Genomic DNA, 18,329 nt, shown 5'->3' on the forward strand with positions numbered 1-18,329 from the left:
AGGCTGGATTAATCTGGTTGACTGCTGCTGTGGTTTGAGTATGTTCCCCCAAAATTCATATGTTGAAGCCCTAACCCCCAGAGATGATGATATTAGGAAGTGGGGCCTTGGGAAGATGCTTGTCATGAGAGTGGAGACCTCATGAATGAGATTAGTGCCTTTTATTTATTTATAAAATTTAAAAATTTTTAAATAAATTTATTTATTTTATTTATTTATTTTTGGCTGTGTCGGGTCTTCGTTGCTGCACGCGGGCTTTCTCTAGTTGTGGAGAGCGGGGGCTACTGTTTGTTGCAGTGCGCGGGCTTCTCATTGCGGTGGCTTCTCTTGTTGTGGAGCACGGGCTCTAGGCGCTCGGGCTTCTGTAGTTGTGGCACATGGGCTCAGTAGTTGTGGATTGCGGGCTCTAGAGCGCAGGCTCAGTAGTTATGGTGCATGGGCTTAGTTGCTTCACGGCATGTGGGATCTTCCCGGACCAGGGCTCGATCCCGTGTCCGCTGCATTGGCAGGCGGATTCTTAACCACTGTGCCACCAGGGAAGCCCCCATTAGTGCCTTTTAAAAGAGGCTCCAGAGAGATCCCTAACCCCTTCTGCCAGGTGAGGATGCAATGAAAAGGCACTGGCTGTGAACCAGAAAAAGGGCCCTCGCCAGACCAGGTTGGCACCTTGACCTTGGACTTCTAGCCTCCAGAGCTATGAGAAATAAATGTCTGTTGTTTATTAGCTACCCAGTCTGTGGTGTTTTGTTATAGCAGCCCAAATGGCCTAAAACAACTACCTTTTCACACATTGAGTAAGGGCTCAGAATTGCTGACTTAGGTTGTGGAATTTATTGTACTATTATTGATTCCCTCACTGGCACTACTACAGGTTAGTGATGGTGGTGATAATACTAGCAGATAGCTTAGTCTAGGTTCTGTCTGTAGATTCCTTCTATGAAAAATGAGACTTAGAGTTCCCTATAAATTATGAGTAGCGTCTTTACTTCCCCTAGGGAATCCTTTTATATTGGGTGCATAAATATTTACAAATGTTACATCCTCTTGTTGGATTGACCCCTTTATCATTATGTAATGCCCTTCTTTTTCTCTTACTACCATCTTTCTTTCAAAGTCTATTTTGTCTGAAGTAAGTATAGCTACCCCAGCTTTCTTTTAAATGTTTCTATTTGAATGGAATATCCTTGTATCTGAAGTGAGTCTCTGGTAGGCAACATATAGTTACGTCTTATTTTTTATCCTTTCACCACTCTATTTCTTGTGATTGGAGAATGTAGTCCACTTACATTTAAGGCCATTTTGTTAACTGTTTTCTGGCTGTTTTGTAGTTCCTTTCTTCTTTCTCTCTTCATTTGTGATTTGATGACTGTCTTAGTGGTAAGCTTAGAATCCTTCCTTTATCTTTTGCATATCTGCTGTAGGTTTTTGCTTTGTGGTTATCATGAGGCTTATATATAACAGCATATGTTTATAACAGCCTATTTTAAGTTGATAGCAACATGTGTTTGAATACATTCTAAAGCTCTACATTTTTATCCCCCACAATGTGTTATGTTTTTGATGTCACATTTTACATCTTTTTATCTTGTGTATCCCTCAACTAATTATTGTGATTATAGTTATTTTTACTGCTTTTGTCTTTTAACCTTCATACATCATGGCTTTATAAGTAATTAATTCACTGCATTTACTGTATATTTACCTTTACCAGTGAGATGTATATTTACTTTCATATGTATTTTTCTTTTTAAAATTTAATTATTTTTAATTGAAGTATAATTAACTTATTATATTAGTTTCAGGTGGGCAACATAGTGATTCTATATTTTTGTATATTACAGAATGATCACAGGATGAGTCTAGTTACTGTCACCATACAAATTGTTACAGTAGTACTGCCTATGTTCCCTAGGCTGTACATTATATCCCCTTGATTTTATAACTGGAAATTTGTACCTCTTAATCTGCCTCACCTTCTTCATTCTTTCTCCCACACCCTTCCCCTCTGGCAATCACCTGTTTGTTCTCTGTATCTATGCGTCTGTTTCAATTTTGTTATATTTGTTTATTTGTTTTGTTTTTGAATTCCACATATAAGTGAAATCATATGGTATTTGTCTTTCTCTGATTTATTCATTTAGCATAATGCCCTCTAGGTCCATCCATGGTGTTGCATGTGGCAGGATTTCATTCTTTCTTATGGCTGAGTACTATTTCATTTTGTGTATGTGTGTATATGCTACATTTTTTCCATTCATTTATTGATGGACACTTAGGTTGCTTCCATATTTTGGCTGTTGTAAATAATGCTGCAATGAACATAGGGGTGCATATATCCTTTCAAATTAGTGTTTTGTTTTCTTTGGAAAAGTGGGATTCCTGGATCATATGGTAGTTTAATTTTTTGAGGAACTTCCTTATTGTTTTCCATGGTGGCTGTACCAACTAACATTCCCAACAACTGTACGTGAGGGTTCCCTTTTCTCCACATCCTTACCAACTTGTGTTATTTGTTGTCTTTTTGATAATAGCCATTCTGACAGGTGTGAGGTGATATCTCATTGTGGTTTTGATAATTTCATTCCCCTGATGATTAATGATGTTGAGCATTCCTTCATGTGTCTGTTGGCAATCTTTATATCTTCTTTGGAAGAATGTCTGTTCAGGTCCTCTGCCTATTTTTTTAATTGGGTTGTTTGTTGTTTTTGATGTTGCGTTACATAAATTCTTTGTATATTTTGGGTATTAACCTTTTATCGGATATATTGTTTGCAAATACAGTTGTTTGGCTGCCTTTTCGTTTTGTTTTTGTGTTTCATCACGTGTAGTTTTGTGAAACCACTGCCACCATGATCGAGATATAAAAGTATATCACCACAACAAGACTTCCTTGTGCTACTCCTTTTAACTGTACTATCACTTTCCCTACCTCCTGATCCCTGGCAACCACTAACCTGTCCTCATTTTACATAATTTTATTTCAAAAATAACAAATATAAATGGAATCATACAGTATGTAATATTTTGAGCATAGATTTTTTCACTTAATATAAATCCCTTGAAGTTCAACCAAGTTGGTGTGTGTATCAGTGGTTTGTTCCTTTTTATTACTGAGTAGTATTTTACTGTATGGATATATTTATACCATGGATTGTTTAACCATTCACCCATTGAACAACCTTTTGGTAGTTTCTAGTTTTTGGTATTACAAATAAAGCTACTGTGAACATTTATGTACAGATTTCTATGCCTACATAAGTTTTTATTTTTCTTGGATAAATGCCCAAGGATGCTATTGTTGGGTCCTATGGTAATTTCATTTTTATTTTTAAAAATGATTGCTAAACTCATTTCCAGAGTGGCTATACCCACTATTCATTCCTATGAGCAGTGTATGAATGATCCAGTTTTTTTTGTATAATCACTAGCATTTGGTATTGTCACTATTTTTAATTTTAGCCATTCTGATAAGTATGTAGTGATGTCTCATTGTGGTTTTAATTGGCATTTTCCATATGGATAATGATGTTGAACACCTTTTCATATACTTATTTGCCACATGTATTAGTGAAATATCTGTTCTTGTCTTATGCTCATTTTCTGATTTTGAGAGTACTTTATATATTCTAGACATAAGATCTGTCTGTCAGATATGTGGTTCGCAAATAGCTTCAATTTGTAATTTGTCTTTTCATGCTCTTACCAAGGCCTTTTACAGAGTGAAAGGTTTCTGTTTTGATTAGGTCCAGTTTATTAATTTTTCCTTTTATGCATTGTGGTTTCAATGTCAGATCTAAGAATTCTTTGCCTAGCCGAAGATCATAAAGTTCTTATGTGTTTTTTCCTAAAAGTTTTATAGTTTTACATTTCAATCTATGATCCTTTTTTTTTTTAAAGAAGATGTTGGGAGTAGGAGTTTATTAATTAATTTATTTATTTTGGCTGTGTTGGGTCTTCGTTTCTGTGCGAGGGCTTTCTCTAGTTGTGGCAAGCGGGGGCCACTCTTCATCGCAGTGCACGGGCCTCTCACTATCGCGGCCTCTCGTTGCGGAGCACAGGCTCCAGACACGCAGGCTCAGTAGTTGTGGCTCACGGGCCTAGCCGCTCCGCGGCATGTGGGATCCTCCCAGACCAGGGCTCGAACCCGTGTCCCCTGCATTGGCAGGCAGATTCTCAACCACTGCGCCACCAGGGAAGCCCCTGTGATCCATTTTGAGTTAATTTTAATATAAGGTATGAGGTTGAGTTTGAAATTCGTCTTTTTGCCTGTGGATGTTCACTTGTTTCAGTACCATTTGTTGAAAAGATTGTAGCTCCTCCATTGAATTGCTTTTGCCATTTTGTCAAAAATCAGTTGGGCACGTTTATGTGAGTCTGTTTCTAGGTTCCCTATTCTGTCCCTTTGATTAATATATCCATCCTTGTGTCAATATCACACTGTCTTGATTACTGTTATATAGTAAGGCTTAGTTAGCATTGGGAAGAATGAGTCCTCCTACTTTATTCTTCTTCAAAATTGTTTCTGGCTATTTGAAATAGTCTTCTTTCCAGATAAATTTTAGAATAAGCTTGTTTAGAAAATCCTTGCTAGGATTTGGCAGAAATTGCCTTAAATGTATAGGTCCGTTTGGGTAGAATTGACATCTTTACCATATTGTCTTCCAAGCCATGAGCACAGTGTGTCTCTCCAATTATTTAGATTTTCTTTGATTTCTTTCATCAGCATTATGTTTTCCAGCATGTAGATCCTATATATGTTTTATTAGATTTATGCCTAAATATTTTATTTTCTTTGGAGCATTTATAAATGTTATTGTGGTTTTGATTTTGGTTTCCAGTTATTCATTGTTATGCAATTGATTTTTGTGTATTGATCTTGTGTTCTGCAACTTTGCTTCATTTGTTAATTACAGGAAGTTTTTTAAGTAGATTTCTTGGGATTTCTTATCTAGATAATCATGTCATCTACAGGTAGAGAGAGTTTTGTTTGTTTCCAATCTTTATGCTCTTCCATCCCTTTTAAATTTACAAGTTAATATTTATACCTCTTCACTGAATCTGGCTCCATGATGCCATTGTAAACACTTTGGCAGAGGTCATTAGGAACATCATTTTTGCAAGATCCAGTGGACACTTTTCATTTATCTTTTTTAATCCTCACTCAGTTGTTATATTTGATGATTCTTTTCCTGTCTTTCTGGCACCCTTTCTCTGGCTCCTCTTGTGACTTCATTTCTGCTACCCATCCCACATTTTTTTTTTTTTCCCCAGATTTTTTTTTTTTTTTTTTTTTTTTTTTTTTTGCGGTATGCGGGCCTCTCACTGTTGTGGCCTCCCCCGTTGCGGAGCACAGGCTCCGGACGCGCAGGCTCCGGACGCGCAGGCTCAGCGGCCATGGCTCTCGGGCGCAGCCGCTCCGCGGCATATGGGATCCTCCCAGACCGGGGCACGAACCCGTATCCCCTGCATCGGCAGGCGGACTCTCAACCACTTGCGCCACCAGGGAGGCCCTCCCCAGATTTTTAATTGGAGTTTCCCAGGCTTTCATTATTTTAGTCCTTGTCTCTCCTTGGGTAATTTTATTCCTAGTGGATTTAGTTATCACTATATGCTATTTATTCATAAAATGCTATTTTAGGGTCCAGTCTCTTTTTTTTTGCCCCTGAGCTCCAACACCAAGAGCAAAATGGACTTTAACTTATATGTCCCATAGAATGTTCCAAACTGAATTTATCTTAAACCTCAAATCTGTTCCTCCTTATATATTTCCTATTTCAGTGAAAAATTCCACTTTTTACCTTTAATCCAAACTAGAAACCCTGACAACATGCTTAACTTTCATCCAGCTCTGGATTCTACTGTTACATTATCTCTTGAATATTTCTTTTCAGTCTTCATTGGTACTTCTCTCCAAACCTTTTTTTTTTTTACACTGCCTCTGGGCATGATATTTCTAAAATGTAAACTGGATTGGTACTACCGTGCTTAAAATTTCTTAATGGCTACTGTCCTTTTGCTTTCACAACTCTCACTTTTTTCAGCCTGACCTCTGGAATCACTTTCTTTTCTTTCATATTTCAGCTACCCTGAATCATTTGTAGTTCCTCAGACTCACACTGTCTTGATTACTGTAGCGTCTATATAAATATAGTAAGCAGTTCATTCATGGACATGGGTAATAGATGAGAATGATTTTCCTGAGCACCATTTTCGTTATCTTATCAATAAAGTCTAGATGCTCAATTTCCATTAAAATATTGGTAAACTAGAATATCCTTTACTTCAAGCTTAGTATAAGCAATTTTTTAAAATGTCTTTTGTCCTTATAAAATCCATAGAAAAATTCAGTTCTTCATTATTATTATTATTTTTTTTTCTTTTTGCGGTATGCGGGCCTCTCACTGTTGTGGCCTCTCCCGTTGCGGAGCACAGGCTCCGGATGCGCAGGCCCAGCGGCCATGGCTCACGGGCCCAGCCGCTCCGCGGCATATGGGATCCTCCCAGACCGGGGCATGAACCCGTATCCCCTGCATCGGCAGGCGGACTCTTAACCACTGCGCCACCAGGGAGGCCCCAGTTCTTCATTATTTATATAGTTATCCACTTGGATGAATTGCACAAAATTTATGTGTTGCCTCTGGCATTCCCATACTCTCTAGAGAACTTCTAATAAGTTTAATATTCATATAAACAAATTTGTTGATAGAGGCAAATCTACCCAAAAAATTCAATTTAAGGTAATCAGAAATTAAATACAAATACTTTCAGTTTTCTATTGCATGTCTCAGGAAAAAAATTCCAGAAAGTTCCAAAAAGTAAGTCTTGAATTTGCCCTGCACCAGCAACTATTTGTTTACATAGCATTTACATTGTATTAGGTATTACAAGTAATCTAGATGATTTAAAGTGTATGGGAGGATGTGTGAGTAGGTTATATGCAAATACTACACCATTTTGTATAAGGGACTTGAATATCTACGTAGTTTGTTATCCACAGGGGTCCTAGAACCAATGCCCCATGGATATTGAGGAATGACTATATCAGGGTATATAATTTTTCAGTATTAGAAATATGAATTTTTTAGTAGTAAAAATTTGATTGTAGTAACTGTTTGGCGCACAGTGCTTTTTCAATTTTCAGGATTTTGTCTTTAGGGTAAATCTCCAGAAGTAGAATTCCTGAGTTAAAGGATATGATTATTTAAAAGCTTGTTTTTGAAACAGATATTGCCAAATTGCTTTACAAAGGGTTTTTTTTTTTTTTTTTTTTTTTTTTTGCTGTACGTGGGCCTCACTGCTGTGGCCTCTCCCGTTGCGGAGCACAGGCTCCGGACACACAGGCCCCGCGGCCATGGCTCGCGGGCCCAGCCGCTCCGCGGCATGTGGGATCCTCCGGGATCGGGGCACGAACCCGTGTCCCCTGCATCGGCAGGCGGACTCTCAACCACTGCGCCACCAGGGAGGCCCTACAAAGGGTTTTATTAGCTCTTCCATCAGCTGATTGGAAGTGTACATTTTACCAAACCTTTTTGAACAATGTGTATCATATTAAAGGAAGAAAGCATGTTTGAGATTTGATGATGTGAACAGTGTTGGTTTGTTGTTTTAATTTTTATTTGTCTGGTTACTATGAAAGTTGAAGTTTGCCTGTGTATTTTAGTTATTTCCCTTTTTTGTGAGGTGTTTTGTGTCCCTTATTGTTTTCTCATTAGGGTGTTGGTAATTTTCTTAATGTTTTTCACCTCTTTTAGTATTAGCTCTTTTTTGGGGATTTATTTATGATTTTCCCCATTTGTTTTTTACATCTGGCTTTTCATTTTTTACTTTCAACTTATATGAACATGTTTAGATTGACACATTTGTTTTCTTTTCACTCTGATTTTTTTTTTTTTTTTTTTTTGTGGTATGCGGGCCTCTCACTGCTGTGGCCTCTCCTGTTGCGGAGCACAGGCTCCGGATGCACAGCCTCAGCGGCCATGGCTCACGGGCCCAGCCACTCCACGGCATGTGGGATCTTCCCGGACCAGGGCACGAACCCGTGTCCCCTGCATCGGCAGGCAGATTCTCAACCACTGCGCCACCAGGGAAGCCCCACTCTGATTTTTTTCCATTGCTTTTAAATAGTTGGACTTCTTTCACTGTCTTATTTTATGTTTTCTATATTTCTCTCCTTTTTAATGCAATTTTCTTTTTTTAATATTATTTGGGTTGATGGTGCTTTTTAGATTCAGTTTTGTGTATTACATTGGTTTTAAAGTTATACTTCTGTTTTTGTCCTTTTAGTAGTGATTACTGTGAAATTTTTACTATGTATACCTAAACTCTAAATTGTTGTTATACTAATTTTACTCCTTCCTATTAATCAGTTTTGAGGATCTCAGAAGGCTTTAACTTATCTTCTTTCCGTCTTATATGCTGTTATTCAGAATTTTAGTTTCATTTTACTTTTATACCTCCCAAATTAATTGCTGTTGTTATTATTCTTTGTGTAATGAATACTTATTTGGTCTTATTTGCCTGTTTATCAGTTTTCTTGGTTTGTTGTTTTTAGCATCTCACTTCTTTCTGGGTTTAATTTCCACCTTTATGAAGTACTTTTTTTTTTTTTTTTTTTTTTTGCTGTACGCGGGCCTCTCACTGTTGTGGCCTCTCCCGTTGTGGAGCACAGGCTCCGGACGCGCAGGCTCAGCGGCCATGGCTCACGGGCCCAGCCGCTCCGCGGCATGTGGGATCTTCCCGAACCGGGGCATGAACCCGTGTCCCCTGCATCGGCAGGCGGACTCTCAACCACTGCGCCACCAGGGAAGCCCTTTATGAAGTACTTTAAAAAATATTACAAAAGAGATTCTCTTAGTGGTGAACATTAAATTTTCATTGTCTAAAAAATCTTTATTATAGTCTCTTTCATTGATAGTCTATTTGGTTGCATCAGGTTGGTGGATATTTTCTCTCAGTGCTTTGAAAATATTAACTCCACTATTGAATTGGTTCTGTTTTTGCTGTTGAGATTTTTATATATTAGTGGTGTTACCATTTTATTGTAAAATGTGTCTTTTTTTTCCTTAATTGTAGTTAAGATCTTCTTTTTCAAATGTCTTTGCTCTTCTTCTGTTTCATGATCATGCCTCTAGGACTGAATTTCTTTTTTGTTATCCTTTTTAAGATTTATTGTGTTTCCTATACCTATGGATTTATGTTTTTGATAACTTCTGAAAAATCTTTATCTCTTTGAATATTAATTCTGTCTTATTCTTTCTATTTTTGCCTTCTAAAACTTGTTTTACATACGTTACAACTTCTCAGTCTATCCTTTGTATCTCTGATCTTTCATATTTATCTTGTTGTCTCTCTGTGCTGCACTGTGGGTAATGAGACTCAAATCTGAGTCTCTCAGATCATAAACTTACATGCAATTCATAAGAGGGTTTGAAGTTTACTGTAGTCCAATGGTTCTCAAAGTGTGATCTGAAGGCTGCTAGGTCATGGTTTACTTTTTTCATCATCATTCTCTTATGAGTGTAGAGTGGAATTTTCCAGAGGCTACCTGATGTATGACACTGGTAGATTGAAGGCAGAAGTAAATATGAGAATCCAACTGTTTTCTATTAGGCCAGATTTTTTAAAATGTAAAATAAAATAATTCCATTCTTTTTACCAGTTTTCTTTTTGTTTTGGAAAATATAGCTATTTTTCATAAAAAGCAAAAACAAAGTTTTATAATTTGTTTATAATTATGTTAATGTGATAGATTTCTTATTTTTAAAAGCATATATTTAAACTTTTTTCTCCTTTTTTATTTCTCCTATGGTAAATATGGGTAGATGTAACCCATTTATACAAAAGGTTATTGGTGCTCTCAGTAATTTTTAAGAGGGTGAAATGTTCTGAAATCAGAAACTTTGAGGACCCTTGTATAGAGAGTTGAGAGTAGGCAGCCACTGAATTATTTTAAGCTAGTAAGCAACTTGATTGAATTTGTAATTTAGGAAGTTGACAGGCTTTTCAAAGTTGAGGAATAGATTGGAGGAGGTGATTTCAGATAATTAGTTAAGCTCATTTTGCCATATTCTAGGAGAAAAGTGATGGGGCCTAGATGGAACTAAGTCATTGGCTGTGTGATAACTAAAATTATCATTTTAGTATATTTTCCTTTATTTGAAGGAAGCGTTGAAAAGTTCATTCAGCAAATTGTTATCGAGTGCCATAGTACTGTACTAAATACTGAGGATATAGTGGTTATTGGGAGGACAAAACCTTTCTCTCCTCTTGAATGTTTTAAGGAAAAAATGTTATATCATGAGTTGCTTATGATTTTAATTTTAGCATAGAAATGTTGTCTGTAGTCTTAGAACCACCAGATGGTAGAATACTTTGCTTTAGAGTTAGGTTTGTTTTTGAGCTGAAATAACTTGAGTAATTTAAAAACATTATTGAAAAGGGAATAAAAAACCCAAAACCAGGAACATCCACAAATAACTTGTGGATGAATGAAGATGAAGATAAATGTGTTTCAAACTGTATTCTGTGCCTTAAAAATTCAGGAACAGAAGAAATCATGGTTTCTTGAACTTCTACCTTTGTCTAAAGCCTCCTAATCAGAAGTAGTAGAACACTCTTTTTAGTTAAGCTGTTTGGGAAAATAGCTATGTGTTATAAAGATCGAGTTCTTAAAAAATATATATATTTAAACTGTAGAATCTTTTATTATGTCATGTGTAAGCTTGAAATTTGTGCCACGGGAAAACAAAACTTGGCGTAAGGTGGATTTTTTGGTTTAATAATTTTTTTTAACATTAAGGAAGTTTTAATTCTTGTTTGCCACTCTGAATGTTTTTGGGGGGTTCTGTTGTATTTGTTTTATCCTTGGGAAGACTTTTATTTTCTTTTTTCAGCTGTAAGAGGTATTTTTATTCTCTCATAGGTCTTCTAACTTAGGAAGAAGAAAAATTCGGATTGAGATAAGAAAGGAAGGCTTTTAGTTTCATGAAGGACTTTCTAAGAGTGTTATGAATGAATGAAAATATGGGGTTGTAATAGAAGTGCCAGTACAACCTTAATTATAGTGTTCAGTGCTGTGGACACTATAATTTATATGTCTGAATGCTGGGGGGAAAAAAAGCTGGTTTGAGACTTTGCAACTTGATGGTAGTTGCAAGTTCTTTTTCCCCCTGTTAGCATTAAGCCATCTCAGTGTGTTAGCTGGAAGTAAAGATAATTAAGAACACAGACTGCAGCTTCTAGTTTTTTATTTCTATTTCTATTATTCTATTTCTATTATTGCTTTTTTTTATTTCACAAGGTCTATATGTTTCCTTTTAATCCATAAAATGCAACGGTTCTCTGATTTTTGTTTTGATTATTAGATGCTGCTAGTTTTCTTTTTTCTTCAGTTGGTTCATTTTTGCCTTGATTTTCTTTTTGAAACTTCAGGTATCTTATCTTTAGAAACTGTACCGAGCCTATATCTGATCTTAGTTTTCTATAGTCAGATTATAATTGGGTTTTACTAGTCTGAATAACAATTTCTACCTATTAATTGTAGTGTTTTAGATTATTCACATTTTATGTAATTTTCCATAAGTTCACGTTTAAGTCTAATTTTTTATTTGTTTACTATTTGTCCCATTTAATTTTTCTTCCTTTTTTCTTTTCTCCTGCCTTTTTTTTTTGATTAGTTGAGTATATTTTGCATTCCATTTTATTTTCATTATTGGCTTTTTGCTATAACTCTTCATTTTCTTATTTCGTGGTTGTTTTAGGGTTGACAGTATGCATGCTTAACTTATCATTGTCTACTTTTGAATAATAATATACTACTTAATGGATAATGAAAGTATTCTCCTTTACTATGCTTACATCAGTATGATTCTCTTTATACCCTGCCATCATTTGTGCCAGTGTTGTTATAACTCTTATATATATGTTATGGACCCCAGGACTACATCATCATCATCATCATTGTCTTCATCATCATCATAGTTATGACTGCTTTGAACAATTAATTGATTTTTAAGAAATTAAAAAACAAAAAGTGTCTGTCGTATTTACCCACATAGTTATTTCCGGACTCTTCATTCCTGTATGCAGATCAAAGGTTTTAATCTAGCAGCATTTTACTTCAGCTTAAAGAACTTCTAAAAATAGTTTTTGTAGTGCATTTCGTATCTACAAATTCTTTCAGCTTTCGTTTGTTTGAAAAAGTCTTTGCTACTTTCTTTGCTTAAAAACTCTGACTTCTGGATTTAACCTTTGGGGTTATTTCTGCTTATCTGCTTATGGTTGGGCTTTTCTAATAGCAGCTGTGTCTACTTTGTTTTCAAAAGAGAATAATAGCAAGAGTTGGAATGAGAGAAGATGGCCAGCACTTAGAAGATGAAAAGATCTTAGTAAGAGTAATATAGATAGCTTAAAGTAATTGCTTCCTTCTATGAACTCTTTAAACACTTTGTTAGCAAACTCTCTAATATTATTTGTCAAAAAATTTTGAACTTTATTTTTCTTATTTGTTAAGTGAGAATAACAATATCTTATAGGATGTTTGTGATGATTATGAACAATGAATATAAAGCTCTTGCATTGCTATACCTGTAATAATTAGTTACTCTCAATATTATTTTACAACTTATGTCTTATTTGCTTTTAAAAATACTCCTTTATAAATAATAAATACTCTGAAGTCAAGGACTCTTTCTTTTCCCACTGTGAACAACTTTGATCTCCTGTGCACTGTGCAGAGTATCCTGAATATAGCAGGTGCTTTCTTTCTTTTGACCCTTTACCACCTTCTTTCTACTTTATTATTTCCAGGCTCTTTTTTTTCATGTCTAGACCTAATGGAGTCTTTTCCTGTCTCGTGTTACTCAACATCCACTTATTCATTAACTCACTGTAATATGGCTTCTTCCCTCACCACTCTAATGGAACTACTCTTTCAAAGTTCTGTAGTCATCTATTTGTTAGTAGTCCTAGTAAATCTTAATTTTTGGTTTTCCAGTTTAAGATGATTGTAAATACTATAATATTCATATTTGCCATCTTATTGGTGAAGAATTAAATTTGCCCACATTGTCCAAAAGTAGAATAATTTTAAGGAGTGAATCTTGTTTCGTGTTGATGGTTGTTTTGTACATCTGCATACACCAAGGTACTGATGATGATCAGCACTCCTTAGTTGTTGAACTATTCCTGAAGGCTAGGCTTGCACCTCCAACATTGTTGCACTGTTTAGCTCAGGCATGTTTTACTGTTTGCCTCAACTTGTCTAAATATAAACTTCCTTCCAAATTAGAGCTCATTCTCAGCTTTAGTTATCTTATTTAGTAGAACCATTATTTACCTCTGAATTGCATTTGTTTTATAGGGAAGATAGGAATTATCATTGTTGACTATAAGTAAAATTTTCTAATATTTACAATGCAAATGCAATGCCAAGAAAAAGGGGGATAATGTTATTTAGGGTCCTATTAAGTAGTTCAGATTAACAGAGGATTTTCCAGTGTATCAAAGAAAAGCCAATAAGAGATTGGATATAACTTTAAGAAACAAAATATTATTATTCTTTTCTTATTTTTGAATGAGACAAACTTTAAACTGTTAAAGAGTATGTTTTCTGAAAAATAAGTTTATTTTATATATAAATTTTAATTTCTTAATAGATAAGAATATATTGTCTTATAACAGTTAAAGTATTTAGATCTTTTCTTAACTATTGTTTAAAGTATCTGTGAATATGAGTGGACACTCAAGTATAGAATAGATGTTAGGGGATTTCAACTACAAAATAAACAAGTGTTTCTTATTTAAACAGAGATATAGTAAACATCATGGCTCTTGAAGTTTTTTTCTTTTTTTTTTTTTAAAACAGCACACTTATACTATAGCTCTACAGCCAAAGTCCCCTTCATAGCAAAAGTGAAATGAATCATTATAATGTGAATACTTAGCTATTACTAAATTTTAAAATTCTTACTATTGTTATAGTGTATAATTTAATTCTTTTAACCTTTACTTCAATTATTTAAAATCTCAGTTGGCTTCATTAGTATTGTTGAGACGTATTCATAGTACTATTGAGAAAATTCTACTGTGTTTTACTGAAAATTTATCTTGAAATGTATTCTTTTCTTCTTGTGTACTGAATGCTCCTGGGTTTCTCTTTTTTTGGATTTATATATGATTAGAAGATGTTTCTAGTTTTTTCCCCAAACTTATGTATCTTTTTCCCCAAGTTAGTTTTAGATCTTATTTTCTTTATCATGTTGGCCAAATTTTAACTTTTACTTTTGCATATGTTTAGAATGTGCTGTTTTGATATATATATTTTTTTCGAAAATGTTATATTTTTCTTTTCCTCGGGTCTGTAGAATCTTCTTCAGCCTATTTTCTTACTGAAAATTACTTTCCTTTCTCTTATTAAAGCTTTATTGTTTCATTAGAAATTAGTTAAAGGGATAACAGTAGAAATGCCTTGTCTTCTTGTCAGTACTATAGCCAAGCAAAAATTTTATGCTTTTCCCCCTGGGCTATTTTATAAGATTCCCTTGTAATTTAGATATATTTGTGGTCTGATGTTTTTTGCCTTATAAAACAATGAAAACACTGGGTTGCAGAGCAATTTCAGGTTGAATAATTGTTTATCCTGTACATTTTTATTAAGGCAAATGTTTTAAAGCGGGAGTCATGAAACTATGGCCCATGGGCCTACTGCCTGTTTTTATAAGTAAGTGTTTTTTGAAACACAGCTAAGTATTGTCTGTGGCTGTTTTATTTCATTTTATTTATTTTTTATCGAAATATAGTTGACATACAACATTATGTTAGTTTCAGGTGTACTACACAGTGATTTGATAATTGTATACATTAGGAAATGATTATCACTATAAGTTTAGTGTTGATCTGTCCCCATACAAAGTTATTACAGAACTATTGACTATATTCTTTATGCTGCATATTACATCCCCATGGCTTATTTATTTTATAACTGGGGGTTTGTACCTCTTAATCCCCTTCACCTATTTTGCCCAACCCCTCACCTTCCTCCCCTTTGGCAACCACCCATTTATTCTCAGTATCTATGAGTCTGTTTAGGTTTTGTTTTGTTTTTTAGATTCCACGTATAAGTGAGATCATGTGGTATTTGTTTTCTTTGTCTGACTTATTTCACTTGTGTCATACACTCTAGATCCATCCATGTTATTGCAAGTGGCAAGATTTCATTTTTTTAAATGGCTGAGTAATATTCCACTGTGTGTGTGTGTGTGTGTATGTGTGTGTATACACACACACACCACATCTTCCTTATCCATTCATCTATCGATAGATATTTAGGTTGCTTCCATATCTTGGCTATTGTGCATAATGCTCCAGTTAACATTGGGGTGCATGTATCTTTTCAAATTAGTGTTTTTGTTTCCTTCAGGCAAATACTCAGTATTGAAATTGCTAGATTATATGGTAGTTTTATTTTTGATTTTTTGTGGAACCTCCATACTGTTTTACATTGTGACAGCACCAATTTACAATCCCATCAACAGTTCACAAGGACTCCCTTTTCTCCACATCCTCACCAACACTTGTTACTTGTTGTCTTTTTTTTTTTTTTTTGCGGTACACAGGCCTCTCACTGTTGTGGCCTCTCCTGTTGCGGAGCACAGGCTCCGGATGCGCAGGCTCAGCGGCCATGGCTCACGGGCTCAGCTGCTCCGCAGCATGTGGGATCTTCCCGGACTGGGGCATGAACCCGTATCCCCTGCATCGGCAGGCGGACTCTCAACCGTTGCGCCACCAAGGAAGCCCCAGTGTGGGTTTATTTTTGTGCTCTCTATTCCATTGACCTAAGTGTCTGTTTTCTGTGCCAGCACCATACTGTTTGGACTACTGAAGCTTTGCAGTATAGTTTGAAACCGGGGAGTATGATACCTCCAGCTTTGTTCTTCCCTCTCAAGACTGTTTTGGCTATTCGAGGTTTTTTGTGTTTCCATACAAATTTTAGAATTATTTATTCTAGTTCTGTGAAAAATGCTATTGGTATTTTGATAGGGATTGCACCGAAAGACACACACAAAAAAACTTTTGTCCCAGTGTCACTGATGAACGTGGATGCAAAATCCCCAACAAAATATTAGCCAACCAAATTCAACAATACATTAAAAGGATCACACAACATGATCAAGTTGTATTTATCTCAGGGATGCAAGGATGGTGTGATATCCACAAGTCCATCAGCGTGACACATCACATTAACAAATTGAAGAATAAAGACCATATGATCATTTCAGTAGATACAGAAAAAAGTTTTGACAAAATTCAACATTCATTAATGGTAAAAGCGCTCGACAAAATGGGTATAGAGGGCTTACCTCAACATAATAAAGGCCATATATGACATACCCACAGCCAACACCATACTCAGTGGTGAAAAGCTGAAATCATTTCCTCTAAGATCAGGAAAAAGACAAAGATGCCCACTGTCATCACTTTTATTCAACATAGTATTGGAAGTTCAAGCCATAGTAATCAGACAAGAAAAAGAAATAAAAGGAATCAAAATTGGAAAGGAAGAAATAAACCTGTCACTGTTTGCAGGTGACATGATATTATAGATAAAGAATTCTAGAGTCCACCAAACGGTTATTAGAACTAATAAATAAATTCAGTAAAGTTGCAGGCTACAAATTTAATATACAAAAACCTGTTTGTTTCTGTAGACTAATAATGAACTATCATAGAAATGAAGAAAAGAAACCCACTTACAGTCGTGCGAAAAGGAATAAAATACCTAGGAATAAATCTAACCAAGGAGGTAAAAGAGTTATACTCTGAAAGCTATATGGCATTGATGAAAGAAATTAAAGATGACACAAATGGCAAGATATACTGTCCTCATGGTTTGGAAGAATTAATATTGTTAAAATGACCATACTAACCAAGGCAATTTACATATTCAGTGCAATCCCTGTCTGTGGCTGTTTTCCTGTTTCAGAGGGCAGTGACAGAATTGAGTAGCTGGGTCAGAGTCTGTATGGCTTTGAAGCCTAAAATATATCTGGCTTTTTACAGAAAACGGTTGTCTACTCTGTTTTAAAGTATATGATCATTTTAAAATTGACATTTAATTTCATTAAAATTAAAAGCAGAAAATAAAAAAATCGCCTTTTCTAGATTGATTATTATGATAGGAATTTGTATGTTGGTGGTTACTAAATTTAGAGAGCCCACAGACATATATGTTAAGGAAGGAGTTGATGTTTTCAATGTGGACAGTATAGTTATGGTGTATATTTATATTTATGTTGAAAAGTATGATTTAGAAAGGTTGATCTTTATTTAGTGTTAAATTACCAGATACTTTAAGTAATAACCAAATAATTTGAGCACTTCAATAAATGGAATCTTCCTGAAAAAAAAGTTAATAATGAATGATTAGAAATTAAATTACCATATGTGTGTATGTGTGTGTATTTGTGTGTTTGTTTTCACGTGTAGTGTGAAGTGGGAATGTGGCTAACCAGTTCTCCCTGTACCATTTTAGTGGTCTCTCTTTTCCACTGATTTATAATGCCACTTCTATGGTATTTCAAGTATTCATATCTATCTGGATCTGTTTCTGGACTCTCTTCCTTCTTTTTTTTTTTTGGTTGATTAAATTTTTATAATTCTATAATAAATCATGCTGAAGGAGGGGCAGTCTCCCCACTGTCGGTTTTTTTTTTTTTTTTTTTTTTTTTTGTGATATGCAGGCCTCTCACTGCTGTGGCCTCTCCCGTTGCAGAGCACAGGCTCTGGATGCGCAGGCTCAGCGGCCATGGCTCACGGGCCCAGCCGCTCCGTGACATGTGGGGTCTCCCCGGACTGGGGCATGAACCCGTGTCCCCTGCATCGGCAGGCGGATTCTCAACCACTGTGCCACCAGGGAAGCCCCCCACTGTCTTTATGTGTTGTGTGTGTATTTTGGTATTTATTCATTCATATCTCTCTGTGAGTATCTTAATACATTTATTTTAAAATCTTTTAAGCATGTTTCAGAAGATTAATTTTATTGTCACTGAATTTCATTGATTTCTTTAGCTATATTGGCAAAGCATAGTCGTTTGTAAGATAATTTTGAATAGGAGATCACTGTGTCTTTATTTTACCATCTTTTCTTTCTCAACCTTTCCTTTTTTTTGCTCATCCCTTCTAGTCTAGTAGACCAGTTACTTCCTCTGGTCTCTAGTCTAGAGCCAGTTCTCATCTTGGCAGTTCAGGGCTCCTGCAGTGTTGATATGGGGTGATGTAGAGTTACTTGTCTCAATTCTCATTTGCAAGGTTTTATCCTTCTGACTCCCTTG

At 35.5% G+C, this 18,329-nt stretch overlaps 1 protein-coding gene across 11 annotated transcripts in view; it reads left to right on the top strand.

Moving 5' to 3' along the window:
* VPS13B (vacuolar protein sorting 13 homolog B) overlaps positions 1 to 18,329 on the top strand; it is a 791,444-nt gene that overhangs the window by 18,835 nt on the left and 754,280 nt on the right. The window lies entirely within an intron of this gene.

The sequence above is a fragment of the Mesoplodon densirostris genome, chromosome 13 (assembly GCF_025265405.1).
Source record: "Mesoplodon densirostris isolate mMesDen1 chromosome 13, mMesDen1 primary haplotype, whole genome shotgun sequence".
NCBI classification, from domain to species: domain Eukaryota; kingdom Metazoa; phylum Chordata; class Mammalia; order Artiodactyla; family Ziphiidae; genus Mesoplodon; species Mesoplodon densirostris.